This window comes from Hylobates moloch, unplaced genomic scaffold (genome assembly GCF_009828535.3).
Source record: "Hylobates moloch isolate HMO894 unplaced genomic scaffold, HMol_V3 SCAFFOLD_9, whole genome shotgun sequence".
Lineage (NCBI taxonomy): Eukaryota > Metazoa > Chordata > Mammalia > Primates > Hylobatidae > Hylobates > Hylobates moloch.
Window position 1 is genome coordinate 56,987,818 of NW_026652284.1, and position 25,312 is coordinate 57,013,129.

The 25,312-nt window shown below is 37.8% G+C and overlaps 1 protein-coding gene and 1 long non-coding RNA gene across 3 annotated transcripts in view; one reads left to right on the forward strand and one right to left on the reverse strand.

The window, feature by feature from the left end:
* Positions 1-24,390, reverse strand: part of LOC116813335 (uncharacterized) — a 66,737-nt gene extending 42,347 nt beyond the window's left edge. Inside the window, exons 1-2 of the long non-coding RNA XR_004370948.1 lie at positions 24,334-24,390; positions 13,986-14,192 (exon numbers count right to left, since the gene is read on the reverse strand). This is a non-coding gene — a long non-coding RNA (uncharacterized LOC116813335). The remainder of the gene's footprint in view (positions 1-13,985; positions 14,193-24,333) is intronic.
* The window catches only part of ZFHX4 (zinc finger homeobox 4), a 185,923-nt gene continuing 183,115 nt past the window's right edge, over positions 22,505-25,312 (forward strand). For both annotated transcript variants that reach the window (XM_032759883.2, XM_058444291.1), the window contains exon 1: positions 22,505-22,876. The gene's annotated coding sequence lies outside the window, so the exon portion shown is untranslated. The remainder of the gene's footprint in view (positions 22,877-25,312) is intronic.

The window sequence follows — 25,312 nt, forward strand, 5'->3', positions numbered from 1 at the left end:
ATAGAGATGGGATCTCATTCAACATTGTAGCCCACAATGTAAGAAAAAATGTTAATCCCATGGCATTTATAAAAAGAAAATTATATTTAATTTTAAATTTTGTTTATAGAGTATTTCTTCTACATATAAAACCAAGCTTTTTAAAATTTAATTTTTATAAACTCAGCAAGTTTATATAATCATAATGTTCTAAATTATATCTTTTCTTTAAAAGAAATTTCCCTCAGATTTGGGTCTGTTTGATTCTTGGGGGAATTTTCAAAATTATAAAGATTTTATTGAAAATATCATTTATTAGTGTAATATGCCAAAAATATAACTTTTCAAATAGCAAACTGATACATACTTAGAGGCATTAAACTCTCCTATAAATTGATGATAATGATAGGTAATATTTATTGAGTGCTTATACAGTGCCAGGCCCGGTGTCATTTCACAGGATATTTAACAATCCTCTATTGAGGCATCTATCTCTGTTATTATAATACCCATTTTATAGACAAAGAACACTAAGCTCGAGAAAGTTAATTAACGGTCTAGGGTCACACCACCATATGAACTGGAGCTAGAATTCTCTCTCCCTTTTCACTGACCCCAATGCTTCCGCTCTTATGTACTTTGCTCTATAGTTTGCTTAATAATATTTGTGTGCCTTTCTGACATCTCTGTTTCCTCCCTAATACATACTAGCAAACTGCATTTACTATCTTCCTGTTTTTATGGTAACCTAGAGGGAAAAACAAAGTTTTTTTAACGTAACAAATCTGAATGATCAATATTGGGATCAAAGTTCTATGGACCCTTTAAATCAGATTATTATCAAAGAAGATATGTATGTATTTGGTTAGCATTTATTGAGCACCTACTATACGTGAATCATTCGCTAACATAAGTAAATTCCATAGTTTTAAAAAATGAAGCAAAATGTTCATATTATCTCAACAGACTATAGACATATAGTATAATAGGGTTTGGCTCAGTGGTTGTAACTGATTTTCACATAATCTGCAACTCCGATGAGTAACAGAAAAAGGCAATTTTTAATAAAAGCCTTTTTGAATAAAAGTGAATGCAAGAGAAATAATAGAAGTGATTATTGATAAAAGTACAGAAAGTTAGGCACTGAATCCTATCTTGAGGGTAAAAAGCAATAATTTCTCTCAAAGTATCAGAAGTTTATACTTGGTCTTCAACAATGGTATGTAAATGCAACAACCACAACTAAGGAATATGCTCTTGGAAAGAAGGACATCATCAATAATTCCTATTAATGGTACAGAAACATGTAACTCAAAATATCATACTTTCACATGGAATACTTGCAGTCCACTAAACTTGTGCATCTTTTACAAACCTATTGGTAAAAATCATGCCACTGAGAATGGTGGAGGTCTGGACATCATACCACTGAGATAGAGCCTGAAAATTAGATCTGTCACATCCATCATTCTGACATCTGGCCTGGGTTGTCTAACTCTGGATACATCTACTCTTCTTCAGAACCAAATAGCCAAAGTCAGCTGACTTTGGCCAAGGACACTTTCTGCTTATTTCTTAGCTAGGAGAGGTGAATGGAGGGCTGTTTCTCCCCCATTGAGACAGATTATATTTTTACCCCCTTGGATACAAAGAAAAGAACGTTTTTTGCTATGTGACTTTTAGGGAAGCAGCATGACAGTGCACAAATAGAAGGCTGAATCCCATCTCTAGTACTTATCTGCTCTATAAACTTGTGCAAGTGTCTTAAAACCTCCCTGTGACTCAATTTCCTTTTCTGTAAAGTGGGGATAATAATAGTACCTACCTCAGTGGGGAGCTATGTGGACAAATGTGACCATTTTAGTAAAGCACTTATTACCATGCCTGGTACATGGCGAGCACTCAGTGAACATTAACTTTGCTTCTCAACAGTCAGCAATGTCTGAAAAGATGGCTAAAAGCATTGGTGTGCTTATTTCCCATAGAATTCAGCAGTCTTGCTCTTCTGACTTTCATCTTCCAACCTCTTAGTAAACGAACTGCTTCATTTCATGCTGAACCTTCCAACTAGGCCCCTTCCCTGTGATCCTCCAAGGAAGGAGAGGATAATGACTAGACACAGAAAGGTATCTTGGTGAAACTAGAGGATATTATGCTAAGTGAAATAAGCCAGGCAGAAGGGACAAGTACTGCATCATCCCACTTATATAAGGTATCTAAAGGAGTCAAACTCCTAGAAGCAGAGGGTAGAATGGTGGTTATCAGGGATTAGAGAGAGAGAAATAGGGAGTTGGTTTTTAACAGGTGTACTCAGTTATGCAAGAAGAAAAAGCTCTAAAGATCTACTGTACCTCATTGTGTTTATAGCTAATACTGTACTGAACAACTAAACACTTGTCAAGAGGTTGTATTAATCCATTTTCACACTGCCGATAAAGACTGAGTAATTTATAAAGTAAAAGAGGTTTAATGGACTCACAGCTCCACGTGGATGGGGGGGCCTCAAAATGATGGTGGAAGGCCAAAGGCACTTCTTACCTGGCTGGGCGAGACAGAATCAGAGAGCTGGGCGAGACAGAATCAGGGAGCCAAGCGAAACGGGTTTCCCCTTATGAAATCATCAGATCTCATGAGACTGTTCACTACCACCAGAACAGTATGGGAGAAACTGCCCCATGATTCAGTTATCTCCCACTGGGTCCCTCCTACAACACACGAAAATTATGGGAGCTATATTTCAAGATGAGATTTGGGTGGGGACACAGCCAAACCAAATCAGAGGTTAAATCTCATGTTAGGTGTTTTCTAACCACAGCAAAAGGAAAAAATAGAAATAAGGAAAAAAAGGAAGGAAGAAGGAAAGAGGAAATGAAGGAAGAAGGAGCCTGAGCTGGTATCCTTCCAATTTCTGGGCCAACAGTAGAAGTATGCGCTTCAAATGCTTTCCATTTGTTTTTACTAAATCCCTTTAAAAAATGAGATAGCCAAAAGATACTTTCAAAACCGACATTAGAGTTAAAAGTTATCTGACACTTTGAGCCAGGTTCTCCCAATCTGTCTGCTGCTGTCTGTTAGAGAAATTTTATGCCCTGAAACAGTTGGGGCACACAATAATTCATAAGTGTGACTTCCAGGAACACCTACTTTACACAATACCAATATTATACATCTAAACTCCTAAGCTTTAAAATACAAGAATAATCAAACCAATAGAACGAGGATTTTAAGGGAGCTGTGACTCCAGCAATTTCAAAGTTATGTCATCTAGTTGTATAACATCTTCACCTTTTCCCAAACATTTATTTCTCAGATTAAATGGAAGTATATAAATTGGTATGTGGGATTTGGAAAAATAATTTGTGGTTCTCCTAAATATAAATGGTAACACTGTAAGCTATTATAAAAAAATATTAAAGGGGGAGCAAAGAATATTGTCACAAGAATTAGAAATGAATAGCAGAATAATTACAAATTTATGTCATGCATTCTGTCATTTCTGATAATACACGGATAAGACTTTCCATAGGAAAAAGTCTATAAGAATATTTGCTCACAATTTTAGTACTAAATTTAGTAAGGGAGTGTCTTCGCTGGCCTTGTAAAGTAAGAGGGAAACAGCTCTACCCTTCAAATAAAGATCATGGTGATTAAACACTTAAAAAGCAAAGAAGCTTTCGGTTGACCAATTTAGGCAGTCTTTGATGAATTATTTTTTTATCCTTGAATACGAATACAAATGTTAAAAAAGACAAAAATTTTGAATGTCTTAATATGCAGATTTACTGTGACTTCTCAAAATTTTTAATACTATTGGACCTTTTTTTGATATATTATAAAACTATCTTTTAACTTAATATTTATTGCTGGAAATTAAATTTTAAGGTACTTCAGAAATACAAACATATAAGGTAAATTAATTTTAACCTGAAAATATTAAATAGAATATTTGCAAATATACTATCAGCAAAGTTATTATATGTTTAAAAATAGACATGTACATTTCCATACCTATCAAACACTTAATAAAAGATGACTCCTCAAGACAATTTGCAAACTATGGTTTCATCTAGATATATGTTAGTGTAAATCAGGAACTTTCAGTTCACCATTTTTCTAAACAAGCAAGCCATAATCTTTGCTAGCTCTGTTTCCGTGAGGCCATCATAAATCTACCACACTGTACTGTCTTCTCAGAATGCAGTTGAAGATTCAAATATTTGAAAGTATAGAGAACTATACATACAGCAAGGCTATCTTCCTAGTCAGTAATCTCAATCACCTGTGGGGCATATTTCATTTTAACAAAATCTTAATAGAAATGCCCTCATCATGTGTAAAAGCTAACCCTTTATTATTGTACTTTATTGAAAAAGACCTTTTCTGTTACCCTAGACAAATGAAATAGGAATGGACACTCTTTTCAATGTATACACATATGTCGTTTGCATACAATGTCTACTAAATTAGCCAGGATGGACTTTAGTGAACTAAATGTAAACCTTGATGCAAATGGCATAAAACATTTTTCTCTATTTGCCACTGCTGATATTTAATTTGCTTTGATCTAAACCTGCTAACATTATCCAAGTGGATGGAACAACTAAGATTCATTATTATGGGTTTACTTTCAATACTGAAGGTGTCTGTTAAAAGAAAAGTAAAATAAATGAATAAAAATACTTAATTTTCAATCTTCAAGCTTAAAATGCTACATTGAAACCAGAAAAAAAAAATTAACCTGTTCCTTTTTTGGAATTATACTTTATAGTTTTGTATTTATTGAATGCATTCATAGGCTCCCTTAGGATGTGAAATGTATGGAAATATATGTGCATTACTAAAGAAAGAACTAAATTTATTCTTTCCCCACATCATGCTCTTCTTTGCAGTAGAGGTTTTTAATTCAATACAGAGCTAGAATGAGATGGAGCCAATTTCCTGGTCTATATGTGTGACAAATGCTGAAAGTGGCACAAGATTAACAAATTAGTTGAAGTATAGATCTTAAAAGATTTTTTTCTGTGTCTCTAAATCAAAATTCATACTTTATTTGAAATGAAGCCTTCTTTATAATTCAATAATGAATAAGGATATTTTATTTCTTTGTATTTAAGATGAAAAGTGAAATATATGACAACATCCTAGCAATTTTTTAAAGCAAATGTTTTATTTGTAGGAAAGCTTATAAAATTATATATCTGGAATATGGAATTAGTATAATTATCTAGTATCTTAAGTTAATAACTGCAATGTATAGTTTGCTAAATCTGTAAATTGTTTTCAAAATAGATAGTTATTCTCAAAATAAAAGCACAAAATGAAAAGCAGAGGTACCATTTATTCAAATCTGTATATTTATGGTTAAAAATATGTTTAAAAGGAACGGTCCTAGATAAATGTACTTGCTTTTCTAATAACATTTGTTAGCTTGGTTCCAAGTAAAAACTATCAGGCTTGGCTATTTTACCTAACCTCAGAATCGTGTACTTGATATAATCCAGATATCTAACACCAAACAATAAAAACATCTGCGACAATAAAAGCATGTAACAGTTGTGGAATTGTTTAATTTGGGAGAAAATGGCTATGTTTAATAATCACATGTGCATGAATTGATTTCTCCTCTTTGTCAAGAAACTTTTACATTTTGCAAATGATTTTTTAAAGGAATCAACTTATGATGTGGAAAGCTTTATTAAAGATACTCTGAAATACATGTTTTGGAATTGGCTCACTCATTCCACTTTAGAACCTTGTCATGGTCCACCTGTTTTGCTTGGGCTTAAATTATATAAAAATAACAGCATTTTAAAGTAAGCACAATCTTACTTGTTGTACTCAAACATGATAAGACGCTTAAAATTCAAGAAGAGCTCTATGCAGGTTGTACCTCTCAGTCACCCAATCTCCTTTCACATATCTGTTCATGTTGACAGACTATGTCATAATACATCAACAGAAAGATCAGCACAGAAGAACAAAATTTCATCACCTGACAGCAAGAGGAAAACTGATTTTCAGTATTAAATTTGTAAAAATATACCATTAATTCACTTCCAATAAGTCTACTAGCTTTAAAAAATAGGACGTCTGCTATAATCACAAATATATGCAAATGCAATTAGGTTTATGTCTTTGGTGTCACCCTTTGACTCACAGCCTATTTTCATTTGCACTTTTATATGATTTTTAACTCTATTTTGGAAGCAACTTAGAGAATTTTTAAAAAATAATTTCTTAATGAGGCATGTAGTTCTATGCATGTAAAAATATACCTACCAAATGTTTTAAAGATAGTCTTTCCTATATTAATTATGAGCAGAAACCTACTGACCATTGAAATAGAAATGGGTATTTAAGCTTCTGATAAAAGTTAGGTATCTTTCATATACAATATCTTGCTCTGTGTATGGCTTTCAGTAGAAATTTAACAATACCTGTAATAAATAATGTCTTTTGCAGCTTAGGACATCATCTGCCACTTAGGCTTTAATTTTGCCCCTGTTTGAACACGCTACAACATATGCACTTCTCTTTTGTCTATTATCCTAGAGTTGTGCTATTCCCAAATATTGACATCATCTACTTTTATCAGCATTAACTGCTCTGCAGCTTCCCAGGCTCATGCTCAGCTCTATTTCTTCCTATTGATTATCTTCCTCACTCCAGCAGGTAGCTAGCCAGCGAGGCTGTCCTGAGAAATAGCTTCCAATGACTTTATACGCACAATTTACACGGAATTGTTTAAAGAAGATATTAGCCTCAATACAAATCAGTGAACCTCATTTAGTCAATACTGCACAATTCCGCTGTTGGCACCCTGTCACATGTTCGTCTTCATAGTCAGCTGCCGTACCCAATCTGCACATTAGCCATAGTATTTAGTTTCATATTAAAATGAAGCCAGGTTTTTTCACTTTTGCTTTTCTTTTTGAAATCTTTTCAGTATACTTTTTACATCACCTCACTGAGCCATGTGATAGTAATATATTTTGAAATATAAAAACCTGAGATTAAATGTTTGATTTTTGACAGTGTTCTTAAATATAATAAATTCAAAAGGAAATACTGTTAAGTTAAAATGGAGTGTTTTTCATTAAGTCCAATCAAATGGTAGACAACAAAGGATCTTTTATTTGAGAATATGAAGTGAAAATGAAAACCAGAAAACCTTTACTAAGAAAAGGTCCAGCTAAATTATGTTGGAAGGAGGTCTCCAGATTGAGCCTGGGTGTTTCTTTTGCTAAAAGTGAATTAAACTAAGATATGCTCTAAAGAAATATCTTACAAAGAAACAAAACTTATGCTTTTTGGAGATGAAAATAAGGTCTAAGAACAATTGACTTTGAAAATAATTCTAAAGAAAGATCACATATGAAAAAAATTGCCACAGTATCAGATCTTTTCTTATAATCATAACAGGGAAATGTTTAGAGTAAAGTAATGCTAGTCCCTTCTTTCTCTCCTATGGCAATGCTGTAAAATCCTAGAAAGAGTGTTTATATTTCAGAATTGCTCCTCCTTAAACTACTGGTTTATGATAGTTAATGAAATGATATCCAAATGTTGAAAAGGGAAAAATTCAAATGAAAATCTAAATGTGAACTATAATGAATAACTAAGCAACATAATGCTACTCTGAATGTTTGTGAATCTATTGAAAAATGAACTGTAATACAGTAAAATTCTTCAGTGGTAGTGTAATATATAAGTGAAGGTTTACATGTAAAAGCTTCAGCTATCAAAAAAAGGATGCTTATAAAATATTATCCTAAACATTTACTTGAAAATGTCATTAACATCTTAGAATACATTCTAAAAGTTGTCATTACACCTATTTGCGTATTTTTGTAAACCGAAATAGGTAAGAATAAAGCACACCGATCAAAATAGTCTATTTGTGATAAAATTCATCCTCTAGCTTTAGTGGCTGAAAGGCAGAAAGATTTGGGGAACATGAGCAGCAGAAAAAATAATAATTCTAGTTCTAGATATTTTTAAAGTCTATATATGTCACATTTTAACTAAAAAGCAACAATTAAACAAAATGACGATTTTAATAAAAAGTGATAGTAATAGTAGCATTTTGAAAGTTAACATTCAGTAAAAATTATATAATAAATAATTGTAACTATCTCAAGACTTTCTTTCTTTTACTACAAGATGCTAACAGTGATTTTTGTTTGACCTTTGCTTTATTTTCTTTTCTCTTTAAATAGCTTTAGTTAAGCCCAGGTAGAAAAGACATGCTAAAAGATGGGCAGACTATCCTGACCACACATCTTCTCACACATTTATTGCAAACTGACACTCATACAAGAGTGTTTTTACTTTTTTTAATCACAAAGATTCAACAAAGAACAATTCAGATACCAAGGGAAAAATCACACTCCCGGAAAAAGAGAAATGTTGTAACTGCATATTCAAGCTGCATGAATGCAGGTATGGCAAAGATAATTGTAATATTTGTGTGATAGCATTCAAAATAAGTCAATGACCTAAATATGAAAGGGTTTAGGTATAGTTATGTATATGCATTCATGTATAGAAATATTACACGTAATGCACAAATATAAATTCTAGCCCAAGCTACAATGCATAAACATTATTAGGGTTTTTCAGTTTAAAATATGTTTTGATTAACATGTATTTATATATTAAGTATATTTCTACCAACTATGCTAGTCCATTTATCATGTAATATTCTTATATTAAATAAAGTTGCTTGCTTTATATATTGACAAACATAAGAATGTTCTCAGTAACGAAAATGTAAGCACAAACAATGGACACAAGATAGGTATTTAAAACTAACAGCAAAATAGTTAAAGATTTCAGAGAAATAAAAATGCTAATATTTTCTCCAAAACACTTTCCAAATTAACAATAATGCTTTAAGCGTAAGTCAATGTTGGTTTCAATTTTTGTCAAAACATGAAAATCTCAAATAATAACATTCCATGATAACTTTTAAAAGAAGCTAATTTTCTTTAAATATTTTGTTTTAATTAAACTTCTAAAAGAGAAAATTATTTTTATTTTCTCAGTCCATTAAGACCTATCTGTAGAAGAAAACATGATGCTAAACCTAAAATTGTTATAAACTTTATAAATTTTCATATTTATGATGCATATAAAAGATTAATATTAAAGATCTATAGTGACCACCTGCATAGACTACCAAGATGATGCCAAAAAATATATGTGTATCATTTCACTGCATTAGTTTTACTAGCAAAATATTCTGGACAGATTCCAGGAATTTCAAATAAATATCTTTTTCATAAATATTTTTATGTGTATGATCTAGTCATAAAGAATATTTTACCGCCCAAAATTTAAAAGTAATATTGAATTCTACGAGATTATCCTTTCTAGAAGTGTAAACTTAATGTATCCAAATACACACACACACACACACACACACACACAAACACAGAGAGACATTTTGTCAGAAGACAAACACACAAACACAGAGAGACATTTTGTCAGGAGATATTCTGTTTTTATTGTTAAAGTGAACTGAAAATGAACACATTAAGATGATTATTGCATTGTTATTTATGTAATTATGTGTCTTAAAAATACATAAACATTTCAGTTAGCCCTAATTTTACATATTTAACAATGTAAGTATTGTCATTATTAATTTTTATAAGGTGAAACTATTTTAAAATATTAGCTAACATATTTCTATTCAAATTCTAAGACAGTGTTATTTAACTAAAAATATACAATGAAACTAGATAGCTAATTGGATTTATTTCGCAATATTTAATTTGATTTTTCTATGTAGAAAAATATGTATAACAAAGTACAATATTAGAGAAATTAATTTTAGCCTTTTTATAGGGTACTTTTAGACATCTATTACCATCTGTAGAAAACACAGATATATCATACATGCATATATATGTTTGTGTGATATGTATGCTGTTTATGTATTTTTCACAGAGAAGAAAAACATTGTCATAATCTAGAATAAAGATGTGTGTGTATGTCTGTGTGTACATATGTGTGTGTTTGTGTGTGGGGGGGGGGTGGTTTACAAAGAGATGGAGAAAAAAATTGGTACCTTACAGAAAAGTTAAAGGCAGGATATTCACATGTCTGAAAGTTAATCTAAGGGTATTATGTTATATTAACATTATTAATGATTTATCTCTCTTTCTCTTAGTGTTTGGGGGTGTGTGTGTGCGCGCACTAACAAGAAAGTGGATATTTGAGATGAAGGGAAAAGATAACTGTGTGGAGGCCTAAAATAAGGCACTTTGGTTAAAATTACTAAATTAAAACTTAAATCTATTGGGGTTTACTTTCCCAAAATGTGAAATAATGAACCTATAAAACGGGCATTAGAATTACAATATATTTTGAAGATTTTCTATTGAAAACTTTCCCCATGTAAATGTTTTTATCAATACTGCCATATAGTACTACAAAATATTCTTAAGGCATGTATGAAAATATCATGAAATAAACCCAAAAGTTTTATCTTGTATCACAAAGATAAAGAGTGTTAGTAAAGACAAAGTTCCTTATCATTTGATTCAGCTGTAACTGTTTCAAACCTCCTACTGTAATGCTTTTTATGTATATCTATTTGTTGGTCTTCCAAATTTGTCCTTTTTTCAATATTCTGGGGCTGAAAAAAATAATATGACACTACATGTCAAGAATTTAGCTACCTAAGAGTTAGTATTTTGGCCTTCTTTAAGACTATGCATTTAGTTATAGCCTCAGTAATTCCAGTGTTACAGCATTCAAGTGATGCTATTAAATGCTTTCCACAGAAAAGGACACCTTATTAGTAAGTGGGCATCATTTACTATGACCTGACTACTTAGATTTCTGAAGCATGAACACACACGCACATATTTGTATAAAAACCACCCTATTTAAACTATTTGCCCCCATGAGGGTAGCAATATTGTTGGTTGTCAAGAAGTTGACAAAAGGCAGTACAGAAAAAGTTGTATGTAATTTTCAAGTAGACATATTCATTTCCTAATTCCCAGACAATTAGCAAGGATAAAACTATACCCTAAGATGCCTCCCTTCTAATGCTAAACTAATGATACAAGGGAATCAAAATACGTTAGGAGTGGGGGAGGGGAGATTGAGAGCCAAATACCTTTTTCTAGGCTCCACAAAGGGTTGAGGGCCTAATTATTTTTAAGTATAATCCAACCAACCTCTTCTTATGCTTAGCTGCACTGAGTGACACTATTTGTGATGCCCAGTGTGCTGAAACTGAGCAGGTTGCTGTCAGTTTAAAAATGACTATAATAAAAGTGACCATGAAGATGGATCTTGTGATTTTGCGTTTCTAATCAGTCATCTGTGAAGAACACTTTTGCTTTGATTCAGCAGACTGGTGACAGCCATGATTGATAGTGCACGAGGATGAAAAAAGGTTATTAACTGTCTTCCTATTAAGCTCAATGTATTACCCCTCTAGGTGCATCTCATACTTTAAGTTAAAGTACTTACTCAGGTAAGGTCAAGAATGAACTCTATGGAGATGGCATCCATCCTGTTGAGAACGAGTGAGGCATCCTTGCATTGAATTTTTTACTGTAGCATTTAAACTGTGTTTAATTCTACTATCTTATTCATTAGCTAAAGGAGAGAAATTTCCTCCTTCTAACAGCATCCATATGGGAAGTACTAAAAGTGTAGAAAATAGCTTTAAATGTAAAGATTTGAATGTAGAGCTAACTAGCAACATGTGTGTGGCATATACATGAATCTATATTTAAACAGATGGTCATATACTATACAACCTATGAAGGTATTTTAATGGTAGACACTAAAATCGATTTATAATTAAAAAATAAATACTTGTGTTGTAAATGCAAAAAATTGTTTCAATTTTCAATCATCCATAAATGGCAAGTTCATGATAAAGAAAAACTTAAGAAAAATTCAAAGGATTTCTTAAAATACCTAGGCATTTGTATTGGTTTAAATTCTTTAATGTATTAACTTCATCTCATTTTAACTTTTTAAAATTAGAAATATTAACATAGAAATGAACACTTGCGTGACAGTATCCTTAAATAGCATACTATATACACATACATACACGAATAGTGTTATAGATCCTGAAGTACTGAAAGTTTTCCAGTAACTGAGGACATGCCATTAAAAGAAATAGTAAAATATTAAATGTCACCATATTTCCTGTGCTCATTTATTATTACAAAAGCCAAAGTATACTGAAATATTTTTGAACATTTTATTAAACTTATCTTTAAAAATATTTTAAATTTACAAATGCAGTTTGAGATAACAAATTAAACATATGCATTTTAATTTTAAATTACAGTACTATGTTTCCTCATATGTTTTCCACTGTAAACGCTCAGCACATGTTAAATGTAATGTGAATTAGCCAAAAATATTTAAGGATATCAATACCTTGGCATTGAGGTAGCCATTTAAGCAATAACCAAATCTCAGCTCTACGTGCTTGGCGGTTCTTCATTGAGCAACTCTGCACAGTAGCGCAGAATAAGAAAATGTTACCAGTATGACATTAGAGTTTCAATGCAGGAAAAATCGTATTATGTCCAAAAGTTTTTTCTAGGATATCACGACCTGTTTCTCTAGTGCCAGTAATGATGCCCATTTTGGGTCTGTAATAAATTATATTTTGAAAATATACTGTTTTAATATTGGGATCTATCAACAATGAAATACAGAGAAAGTAAGGAAATGAAGTTCAAGATTTCATCGAATTTTTCTTTATAGCCTCAGACATTGGCTCTCCATCCTACTCTGCTTAATATTGCAATTGCTGCTTTTAAAAGCCTTTCTAGTTCTCTAGCATTTTATGTATGCCAAGTATAATTTAAATACTTACACATTGAAAGCCTCTTCATAAAAATGTTAGATCAATATAAAAATTGTTTATTTAGTGAATCGTGTTTATGTGGAGTGGATTTAAGTGTAGATTTTATAATTCATACAAGATTTCCTCAATAAGACACATTACCTTTGTTATTAAATGAATTTTCCCTTCTGTCCTATACAACTTCAGCAGGCAAACTTGCATTCCAAAATTTAGAAATCATGATGAGATAAGTGACCTAGGGTGACGTTTGGTCAATGATAGCATTCTATATTCTTGTACAAATATTTGTCAAAGGTTTCACAATAAAATTGTAAGTTAAGAAATATGTTGTGTGTTTCTCAAAAATATTGTTTGCTTTTTTATTTTGTTCTTTTTTATTTTAAAAAAAGAACAATGCAATTCCAATCTATCTCATGGTAATTTACACAATGCTCTGAAATGTTAGTGAAATGCCCATCTTCCTCCATCTGCCTAATTCAACATTTCTTAAGGAAAATGAGGAAATACACAGGCCAGGTAGGCCTTAGAGGAATACACACATTTCCTGGTGTCTTTCTTCCCTTTATGGAATCAAGATCTAGAACACACATTACACGCAACACACCTTTTATGAAAGAACAAGGCAAAGACGGTTTCAGGTAAAGTTTAGGTCATCTTCAAGGAAGTCAGTTACCATTACCATAGCTGAAATTAAAGTTGAGCAGACTCCAACAGTGGCAGACAAGAAAATTTTAAAATGCAACATCTTCCTTTATCCTTTTGGAGCTCCAGAACGGAATGTTGCATTCATATTCAAACAAATAACAGAACTGGCAAACACACACACACACACACAAACACACACACACACCTTGTTTGTGTAAACTCCTTCCATTTAGTTTTGAGCCTATTGTGACTTGTTTTCATAGACTGCTGGGGCACAAGACATCTTTAGTTTACAATTCTAAGACTTGGATTCCTTTTAGTTTAAAACTCTTTTCTGCGGTTCCTGTTCCTCCAAGCCTATATGCATCTCTCCTTCTCCTCGTCCCCTTTCTCCTCCAGAACTTAATAGGGCACATAAGGTAGGGGTATGGACTGGGTGGTGCACATATGTGTAGCCAGAACGTGGAGATCAGCAGCTGCTGTCCACTCCCAGACTGTGTACCTGAGCGCAGTGGCCACTCTGCTCTTCCGCCCAGCCCACTCCTGCCTGCAGTGTTGCTGCTGTCACGCCAGCCGGTGATTTGATAGGCTTGTCGGGTTGCCATGGTGTTGACTTCTTGCCTCTGAGGAGCTGCCCAATGACTGGAGGTCTGGGATTAAAGCGGGAAGAGGCAGCGGCCACAGCGAATTTCAGCGGCAGCTGCAGCAGCTAGAAACAAGAAGCAAGAGTACGAGGTCTTTAGGCTGCGTCCCCCTCCCGCAGTCAGGGCTGACAGTGAGGGAAAGAGAAGAAAGGGTGGACGGTTTAAATGGTGATCACTCGAAGTCAGAAGATACAAGTGAGGGCTTTGAGACCCGCTCAGGAATAACTCACGAGCAATCAGCACGCGCTGAGAGGAAACGTCTTCCAGAATTCGTTATTATTCACATTAGACATTACTGGAGTGGGTGGTGGGACTGAGAGTAAAAAGGTGTTAAAAGGGACCTAAGTGGTTGATACATTTCCCCCCACACCCTACCGTTCATTTGGGCAACGAAATAATTTGACAGATGCAAAGGCGCTGTACGGTGAACTTTACATCGTGGAAACTAACCTAACTCTGAGAAGAGAAAATGCAATTAGACGGCAACCGAGTATAAGAAAATAGTTGCCTTGGACGGAGGCTGGTGGGGCGGGGGTAGCGGGGGCGGGGAAGTCAGAGAGTGCATGTGCAATGCACAACCCCAGACGGAAATTGTAAGCTAGGAAATGAAAGGGAAAGAAACCGCTTCTGTTATAAATTAGTAGGTAGGTGAAGGTTATGCAAAGAAGAAAAGGGAAAGTAAAGCTGTTAAAAGAATAGAATAAAACCCCTGGGAGTTCAACTCGAAATCCCCCTTTACTCCCCAATCCAAAGGGAGTAGTAGGAGAAAAAAAGTGCATTCTGGTGTGATGAGAACTCTCTGGAATGTCTGGAGGAGAGGATAGAAGTGCGAGGGTAAGAAGACTCGAGTGCTAAATAAATGGCAGGAGAGAGAAATGGGGGAGGGGCAGGGTAGGAAAGAAATAGTCCGCGATTCACCCAAGGGACTGGGAGATTCAGAGAGATTCCAGCAGAAGGAAAGGAACAGAAGTTCAGGCTCCCAGCGTAAGGAAAGGAGGAAACGACAGGAATCCCTAAGTAAAAAAAAGAGGAAAAAGGTGTGTGCTGCTGAGGCGGGGCGTGGGAAGACAACCACAGTCAATTGGAAAAAGCCCGAGTCAGGGAGCAATTGCTAGGACTTCGGACAGAGAGGGCAGAAGATTGTGTAGACAGGCGGTCAACCTGAGCAACGCGGGGCAGGACCCACGAGCGCGAAGCCAGGTGCCGCGCGGTCCGCGCCCCGGCTCCGGGCGACGCAGGGACTTTGCTGGCAATGAGAAGGGCTGCTCGACCAGCCTGCCGGAGTCACGATTCCCCGCGAGTCCCAAACACACGCCTCACTAACTACTTTACAGCCACTTCCATTGATTTTCTTTAACAAATAAACATAATACCCGTTACAGCCACACTTCCTCTTGCCGCCACAGCTAGGATGCCATAAGCTCTAATGGCTGCATTTCTCCGGACAGCAGTTTTCACATCTCCAAATAAATCGTTTTCCTTCACTTCAGGTTTGGAGAGTCTAGTCCTCGCCCCTCTCTATAATTTGGGAATCGCCTTTAAGAATAGGTAGAAGACAAGTCCAGACACTAGTTTGTAAATCTGGTAGGGCTCACTCTTGTTTGCATATTAATTTTGCTTATAAGAAGTAACTCAATTTGGAAGGGAACCGCCGGCAAAGAAATCGACTCCTTTACATCTGCAGGGAAATCAACACCAGTTTGGCAGGCACACCTAAGCAACTGCCCTCGAGTTGTCTCTTAAAATATTCCTTTAAAAATAAAGTATTTATTTTAAAGTAGCCCCCCTACAAACACCCGTTTCTGCTGAGGTTCTTCCATACATGTCAAAGGGTTGTTGAATTATTCATTATTGTAATTACTATCATCATTGTCATTATCCCTTTCCATGTGGAAATAATTTTATTATCGTAATTTGATATCTGAAGAATTTCCTGTTAGTCGTTTGATAATCATTTTTTTTCTGCTGAAAAGAAAAGTTTTGTTTATAAATGAGATAGAGAAAATATTTTAAATGCTTTGATGTTTGCTATAGATTTCCGTTTATCTAATCGATCGGAATGCCAATAAAATCGATTAAAGGTTTAGTGTTTTACAAACAACCATTTTGTGCTTTTTGATTTTACGTTCAGAATGATTTTAATAAAGCTAATGCTTTCCTTTAACATTCTCCCTTTAAAAAAGAAACCTAAATCTTCATCGTTTTTCCTTTTATTATTAGAAATTGCCACTTAAATTTCTCCTAACAGGAAAATAAACAAAAAATACAAGCAATGGCTGAAATGGTTTAAATTTCATTCTCTTATTGCTCAAGGTATTTAAATAAAGCCCTTTAAAATCTTGGTGAGTTATATGTGATCATTCAGTGATTGCGGAATATTAAATTAAACTTAGATAAATCCGCATTGAAGGAGGCAGCACCCAATCCTGAATTTATTTCCCATTTTCTCTAACAGCATCACTGCGCTCCTCTTTGCAATGACAATGTGCCAAATCTGGGCATTTTGAAAACATTTTCCATATGCTTTAACAGGGGACAGATAGACAAAGAAGAAAAGGAGATGATCTTTTTGCTCTGAGGTATACTTTCTTTAACCATTTTCTCTTAGACTTTAACTGGTAATCATTTTAAAGCAAAAGTTTGAAAATCATTTAATGCATTTTTTTTTTTTTTTTTTTTTTCTTCTTTTTCTATCTCGTCATTTATTTCTGAATTGGTGTTTTGGTTATAATTTAATGTAAAGCTACCATTCCTGTATCTTGGCAAACCACATTTTCTTTCAAAATCTTTGATTCATTTAGTTTCTGCTAGCTGTCTTTTGTAATTAAAGGTAGAAATAATTATACATTTTGTAACTTAGATCAGATGGGCTGTTTTGTTTGCTGTAGGATTTAATAGTGCTCTTGTGTCTAATATTTAGGGACATTGCATATAGTGGTGGTGGCTTTTCTTCAGCTGTAAATATCTGCACATTTGTCTTAGAAATGTGGGTGTTTGGATGAATGCAATGTCGTTTTAAAATAATTTTATTTGGTGGCCAGAGTTTAGTATATTGTCTATACAGCATTTCATTGACTAGATATAGATGCTTTTAGGTCTAAAATATCACTTTATCTTCTGCTCAATGAAATTAGTTATTCTGTCTGTGTGTGCGTGTCTGTCTGTATCTACTCTCTCTCTATTTGTCTAACCTTTCCCATTTGGATCATGTCTTGGAGTTCTTCCCCAAACAGAATGTAACGTTTTCTTTGGATACTCTTGCTGGAAATATCTCCATATATATTTGAGGAGGGTGTGATTTTGATCTTCGTTTTTGGTGGTGTGAACATGTATGCGTGTTGGGGGGAGGAATGTGATAAGGGGTCCTCATTAATTTGCATAAGTGCTATGGAAGTGCTTATGAAGTTAGTGAACTGCTATTGTTTGGGGAGAGTCCTGTCTGATTTGTTTATAAACACTGGGCTGGTTGCCTAGAGGGAAAAGAGGTCACAGCACTGTCTGAGCTCTGACCTCTGAAAGGCCAGAGGGCATCTGACTTTTCTCTTTCTTCTCCCTTTCCCTCCTCTCCTCCCTTAATTCTTCCTTCCTCAAACCCTCTAGCCCCTCCCTCTTTCCCCCTTCCTTTCTTTACCTGTGTCTAACTCTACATAATGACTCCCCTGCCCCCTGAAAGGTCAGAATCCCCAAGGAAAAAAAAAAAAAAGAAAAAAGCTAAAACATTTACTCCAAAGTAAAACCAAAAATGGACTTTAGTCCAGGAACAGAGAAATACACATGGATATAGAGGTGCAGAGACAGAGACCAGGGAACAAAAGGGGGACATTTCTATGCTTTTTAAGAAAAAGAAGAAGACCATAAAGGAGATGAGAGTGTAGCTGGAGGAGGGGAGGGATTCAGGGAGGAATTTAACTGCCCACAAATACTACACACGTATATACACACTCAAAATGCCTTTCCCTTTTGAATTTGATTTCCACTAGCTCACTCCCTCCATCAAAGAGAGTGTCCATTCTCAATGTTAGGTCATATTTTAAATCCCCCCTTTTTTGTTAGTTCTTTAAAAATATATATCTGGTTCTGTATAGAAAGCTTTGGCTCCCTCATCACACACAGAGCCACACAGACACATACACCCCACTATTTCTTGAATTATTTCACTGTAAATATAATGTGTTTATGACACCTTCCCAAACAAGCCCTGCACCTTTCCATTCATTGTCAACTTCACATTCCTCCCTTACATAAATACTCCCCAACCCTGTCACTCTCCTCGACCCCCTACACACACAGTGACAAATATTGGTATCTGACTTAAGTGTGTTTTGGAAAGGGATTGCTAACTTAAACAAAAATGTTAGTTAACACACTGCCTTTGTTAAATAGCCCCCGGGTGGAGAAGACCCAACAAAAAGAGAAAAGGAGGAGGGGGGCTGAGAATCTTAAAGTGTCTGTGGTGATATAATGAGTTCCTGACGCTGAAATCTTGTAATACCTCGTTTCAAACTGAGCTCATCTATAGACCCCGGAAGCGCGGTCAAAAGACTGGAAACCTTTTTCCCCTTGGGCTGGAGTTGTTCTTGAGCTGGAGGGACACTGGGGAGAGGGAGGTGGGATATTTATTAGTGAATTGGTGAGGACAGGGTGGGAGAAAGACAGAACAAACAGCTGAAAACTCAGTAGACCGATTGTGAAGAGTGTCCTCGGAGTGGATTTGGGAAATAAAATACGCCGAAGAAAAAGTCTAGAAGTGGAAATTACCTTTTGTCTCAATGTTAATTACTCCTTGGCTGCAACACTCAACACCTAACCACCTGGTAGTCCTTTTTGGTTCTCCCCTAACTCGGTGCTCAATGTCAGGGTCCGAGTGCTCTGCAGTGGATGTGGCTGGGCTGAGGTTGCCCTGTAAAGTGTTGAAGAGGATCTAGGGAAAGTTCTCGGAGCGGCAGGGAAACCTCTGCTCCTTTCACTTTGAAATAAATAGTGGCCCAACGTTCCGTGAGGGCGGCGGCGGGTTCGCGCGGAGTTTAGGGACAGTGGAATGGGGGTGGGGCAGGGAGTGGGAGTCAGGGTCAAAGGCGTCCGCAGAGACCCGAGAGGAGCAGCTGGGTTTCCTGGCGCTGGGAGCCCAGAAGTAGGGCGCAAGCGGCCGCGGCACAGCGGCGCAGCCAGGTCCAGCAGCTCGGATCGCGCTCGCGCCCCATAGCGGCCCGCGGGCTGGGCTCGGGCTCGCCCGCCTCCTCGTGCCCCTGCCAGCGGCGCCGCGCTCCGCGCTCCGCGCCCCAGGGCCCACCCCACGCAGTCCCGCCGCCGCTTCAGCCCAACAGCCCTCCTCACGCTGGCGCGCTCCGAGGCCAAGCCCTGGAGGAAACTCTTGACTCTGAGCTAGAACCTCTCTGCCCCTTCCCTCAGCCCATTAACCCCCGACCCTCACCTCCAGCCTCTCTTCTTAGGGAAAAGGGAAAGAAAACGAGAAAGAAATGGTAAACAACAACAACAACAACAACACACACACACACGTTAGGAGGAGAATTCTCGCCAGCAAAAGAAGGGGTTGATAAAATGGGCACCCCTTACAAATCCTCTTTTGTTTCCTTACTTAGAAATCAATAACCGCCCCCACCTCCAGACACACACACACACACACACACACACACACACGGATACACACAGTTGTATTTTCCAAGAAAAGACGGGGGGGAGGTGTAGAGGAGAAGTAGCCACCAATTTTTTTTAATGGTTTTCCTGATTTGACGTTGGCTGTCTTGACATTAATGACATTAGTGTTATTGATGTCTCAGGGAGAAAAAGGCAAAAGAAATAAAGAACTTGAAAACGAAATGATCATCATTTCCCTATTCTTCCATGCCAGAAATAGACCTCTTTCTTCACCTGAGCCTGAAACAGACTTATTGTTCTCAGGTGTTTCCTTCATCATATGCATTTACCCGTCTGAAGTCGCAGGAAATGGTTTTTCCATCAGTGAGCTTGTACATGGAGCCCTCTCTCGCAAAGGGCTTGATCTTTTCTGATTTGAACCTGAAAGTTTCCCTGCCTTCATTTCCCCTCAGTCTCTTTAAAAGCTCCCACTCCCCTTCCCCATGCACGCACCTCAAGTAGTTTTTTTAAAGCCAGAAATTTTACTCTCTGGGGTGTTTCTCAGTAAACAGTAACGCTACATAAACACCTTTTTCACTTACAAGTTGCAGAGAATTTAAATGTTACCCTTGTGTGCATGTATGTTTCTTAAGGCATATGGATAAACTCCACTGAGGTGCAATCAGATACTGCTAGCAAATTGGTGATACAATTGCTGTGTAAAGGTGGGGCTGTAAACAAAGTAACTTTAAAATGTTAGAAAGCTTTCCACTTTCAACAAATTTCTTCCCAAAGAAGTTTAAAATCGAATAAAGTCTTTGGAGAGACAGATGATTTTCTTTCTGTTAACATTTAGTAGCCTTGGTTTCTAAAACACTAGTACCTGCACTGACTCCGGATCCCTAAGGTGGTGATTTGCTTTTTTCTCTTAATAAGGACCATATCTAGGGTTTTTTTTTCTCCACTCCATGCCTCTGGACTTTCATTGTAACTTTAGCCAGCTGCTGAAGGCAACCAGCTTTCCTGATCTGGGCCTAGGTCTGCTTTTTTGAGGACTGTGCTTTTATCCTCCCAGGTGTTTTGTTTGGTTTTTAATCCATTTGCATCAGTCCTAGGATTTTCCAAATGTTCCCTGATAACGCAAGGTTTTTGGCCTGGAAAGATGCATTTTTGCAGTCTCTGTAGTTCCAAATACTTGTGCGATAAACCTTTCTGTTGGTATTTGGTAGATTTGGTGCTTAAGGCCTAAGACAAGGTTTTGAAGCAGATCCTGGCGATCCAGAACTTCAAAGGCCTGTCAACTCAAAGGCAGCTGAAACATCACCTGTCCAGGAAGCTGGACATTGCAAGTATTTCCTGTTTTTAGTTCATTTGATTTGTTATTCTTACTTTCTCTTTAGAATTCCTATTTTTGAAATATTACATAGATGGTGTCTACCTGTGACCTGTAGTATAATAGTGCGAAGTGCATCAAGATGCTGAGTAGCAATGCATATATATATGTGCGTGTATATATATATAGTATATATATATTCCATATATATGTGTATATATATTCCATATATATGTGTATATATATTCCATATATATGTGTATATATATTCCATATATATGTGTATATATATATTCCATATATATATTCCAAACTCAGTAGGGGATATTTAAAAGTATGTCTATTCCTAGTTTTAGTTAATTATCTTTTAATGAAAGTGTCACTCATATTCACATCTGTAATATTGGAAAGAGATAATTAGATTTTCAAATGAGAATCAGCCACCTTAAATTTTGCACCAGAAAATACCAAGTATATTTCATTCTAATGAGATCTGTAGTGGGGTTTTAAAATTCATCATAATGTGCTTCAAGAAAGATAACTCAACAGACTCAAAAGATGAAAGGTTTTTCTTTTCTAAGTCTTCTTAAAGTTATTACATTGAACTTATGCAATTCTGATAAAATATTCAAGAATATTACATAAAGGCTAGAACTGTACCCCACCCCCCCCATCATTCTTGCAACCGTCACTTATTCTCATTTGGAAGTTTTCTTTGACTAACCGCTTCCATCTCCCATACCCTGGGTTTTCTCTCCTGCGTATACAAGTAAAGGATACGTGTTCAAATAGAGTGCCTAAGGATCCAGAGTGCAATTCCTCCTTTGAAATAGGCTGGGTTGAGCGGTGTTTGCACACAGCCAGGCACCCTTTATTTACATATATCTGCATATTTGCTCAGGCCCCCGCATTTCGCCATTAAAGTGCGTTCATGTGCACAGCAGAATAAACTAGGCAGAGAAAAGCTCTTCATTATCCTAACTCATATTTCTGCTTAAAGCTCCCTAGTAAACAAATCTCTGGTCCGATAATAATTACTTTGCCTCATTAAAATAAAAAAAAAATCTCAAATGGTTAAAGGACCATGCTTTGGCGGTATCTATGTTTTATTTCCTTCCCCTTCTTGCTCTGTGTGTGTCTGTGTTTGTGTGTAAGAGCGTGTGTGTGTCTAATGAAGTTTGGGAGTCGCGCGGAGGGGCGCGTGGGGTGCGAGCCCCGGAGGTCCCCATCCCCTGTCCTCTCCGCGGTCGCCGCATCCGGGGCTCCAGCCGCAGCGCTGGGAGCTTTGGAAGCCGTGAGGCTCCGGAGCTGCTCTGAGTCCGGGCTGCGCGTCATTTGCAGTCTGGGGAATGTTGATCACCTCACTAATTACACCTCTCTCTCCCCCCTCTCCCTCTCCCTCTCCCTCGCTCTCCTCTCTCATTCCCAGAGTGCATATCGGGAATAGACACACAAAGACATGCGCACTCAACTTAATCAGCCATTTTTTTAAACAGGGCTAAAACGATAATAATTAGCAGAATAAAGACATATCGGATTTTCATTTCCTTTCCTCCTTTTCCCAACCCCTTCACAACCAAACAGCGAGACCGCGGTCGGCACATGCTTTAACTCCTCCCGGACCCCCGAGGACCGCTCCATGCCCCCCACTTTCTGCTCCAGCGTTTTTATTTTCACCCAATAAAGTTCGAGGATTATTTTTTATTTTTTTATTTTTTAATGAACCCTCTCGTTTCACTTGGATGTGATCAGCTGTAAGTAAAATAAAAGCAAAACAAAAAAGAGGCGAAGATCGAGTAGGAACTGCAGGGGAAATGGAAAGTAAGTTTTTTCTTTAACTTTTATTGAGTAGTTTGTGTTAAATTTAGGTCGAGTATCGATTATCTTTCCAGCCTGATCTTGCACAATCTTTGATATTTCGCTCCCTCTCTCTCCCTCTCCCTCTCCGCCTCTCTTCCTCTCTGCCCCTAGCTCGCTCGCTCCTGCTCGCTCTCGCACACATCCCCTCATCCCGACCATATCTTCCGCTCTGCCCCCCTTTTCTATCTCTTTCCCCCTTTTTTTTTTTGGCTCAAGGTTTTGCTCCGCTGAGGGAGGGAGGGGGCACTGAGGGACCTGATTTTCCACTTTCTTTAGGGGGGCTGCATTTTTCGGGATTTAACTTTTGGATTAAGTGGCGGAGGATCTTCTACGTTTGCTCGGGCAGTTTTCTCTCCTTTTCCCTGTCTTTTCGGGTTTTGCCTTCCCCGCGAGCCGGGGGAATTCTAGAGGCTGGGGGAAGCTGTCAGCTCCGCAGCGGCGCGGGCACTGCCAGGGGTCCCCGCTCGCCCCGCGCCCCTGCGCCCCGATCGGGATGACTGGTCCTCCGCACTCATCCTCTGAAAGTTTGGACGTTGGTCAGTGGGGCTGGGAGCCCCTCTCTCCCTGCTCTTTCCCTGCTTTACCCTCCACCCCCCACCCCACCTTATTCAGCCTCGTTTTTCTTCCTCCTTTTACCACCCGCCCCTCTTCCCCTTCTCAAGTTCCCCGAAGGTCGCTTAGTGTGCGGGGCTGGCGGAGGCCCGGGGGTTCGTGAGCTCTGGGGAGGGGATTCCAAGAGGCTGGGGTGAACGCTGGGGCTGGGGCTGCAGGTAGACACCCGCCCACCGGAGCGGGCGCGGCGGGCACTAGCGAGGGCTGCTCTCCGCGGCGCGGGCGCGGGCGCCGCGGAGGGAAGGCAGGTCCGTTAGGAGGCGGGATCGCCCGGCCTCTGGGCCAGGGACCCGGGAGGCGGCGGCTGCTTGCTCCGGACGGAACACCGCCGGTTGTGCGTTAGACCAGCGGATAGACGCCCGCGGCTTGGGGTCAAGAATCTTTTCCTTTCTTTTTAGCAAAGGGCAAGGGATGTGTGTGTGTGTGTGTGTGTGTGTGTGTGTGTGTGTGTGTGTGTATTGAGTGGCTGTGTTCGGCTGTGAGAACCGATTCATTCTTCGGCCCCCCTAAAAGGGTTCCATGCCTACAAATGAACTTCACCTCCTTTGCTTCTCCAAGCATCAAGTGCGCCTTCTGGCTGGGAGCAGCTAAGGGAAAAGGGGCTGTAATGCGCCGGGTCTCTCCTTCCTTCTACTTCTATCCACCCCCAATCCCCTTCTGGCTCCTCTTTTCTATCAGAAAAAAATAATAAAATTTCTCATGGAATTGTATAAAGTTTCTCTACCGATGTCCAAGTTACAGAAGGTTCCCTATCCTAATCCCCTTCCCCTAGAAGACGGTGCACTGGTTTCTATTTCTTTTGTTACCTGTGATCCGGGCGGGGGGCTCCTTTCGGCCGCTCGGGCTGGGGTCCGGCCCAGAGACCCCCCCCACCCTTTTTATTAACTCTGTTCCATGTTTAATCAAGGATCATGTAGATGGCAAAAGGAGAGACAGAGAGGAGAGAGGAAGGGGGGGGGGAGAGAGGGAGAGAGAGAGAGAGGGAGAGAGAGAAGAGACAAGAGACAGAGGAGGGTTTTTTTTTTTTTTTATTGTGTTCTCCTGGATTTTCAGTGGCTTGATCCCTATAAACGTGGAGTGGTTAAAGCTCATATGTAGTATTATATTTTTAGTTGGGTGGATGGATGGAAGAGTGAGAGAGAGGCTGCGGCTGCCGCTGCCTTTTCGGGTGTTGCTTAGATTAAGGCTGAGACTTGGCTGCGATTGGGACGCGACAGTGACACGGGCATCGATCGCTTCCATTGAGAGCAATGCAAAAACACAGCCCGGGTATGTAACACTCTCGGTGCCATCAACACTTGTTTTACTTTGTATTTAGTGGCAAAACTGACAGAGCAGGCTCAGACTTTCCTTCTGTTTTTTTTTTTTTTTCTGTTTCTTCTTTACTAACTGAAGAATAAAAACAATTGTGTATAGAAATTGCTGAAAAGGATGGTTTAAATAAAACAGAAAGGAGATATTCGGAATTATTTCACTACCTCTGTGACTGACTGTATTTTGGAGTTTTCCTTTTCCACTGAAGAGCATATTAAAGAGAATGAAGGTTTTCTTTTTTCCTTCCTCATCTTAAAAAAAAAAAGTCCTTAAGGGAATATTTGATAGTTTTCAAGGTTTGTGGTTTCAATCAGCAGGAAGGCACACAAAAATAAAAGATGGCTAGCCAGCTGTTTTAACCTCTTGCACCTGGCTTCAGCGTGGGGATCATAAGGTTTATACAGCTATTTTTTTAAATGTTTTTAATATTTATGGCATAAACTGGGGAGAGCACCACTGTGTTTTTATTCA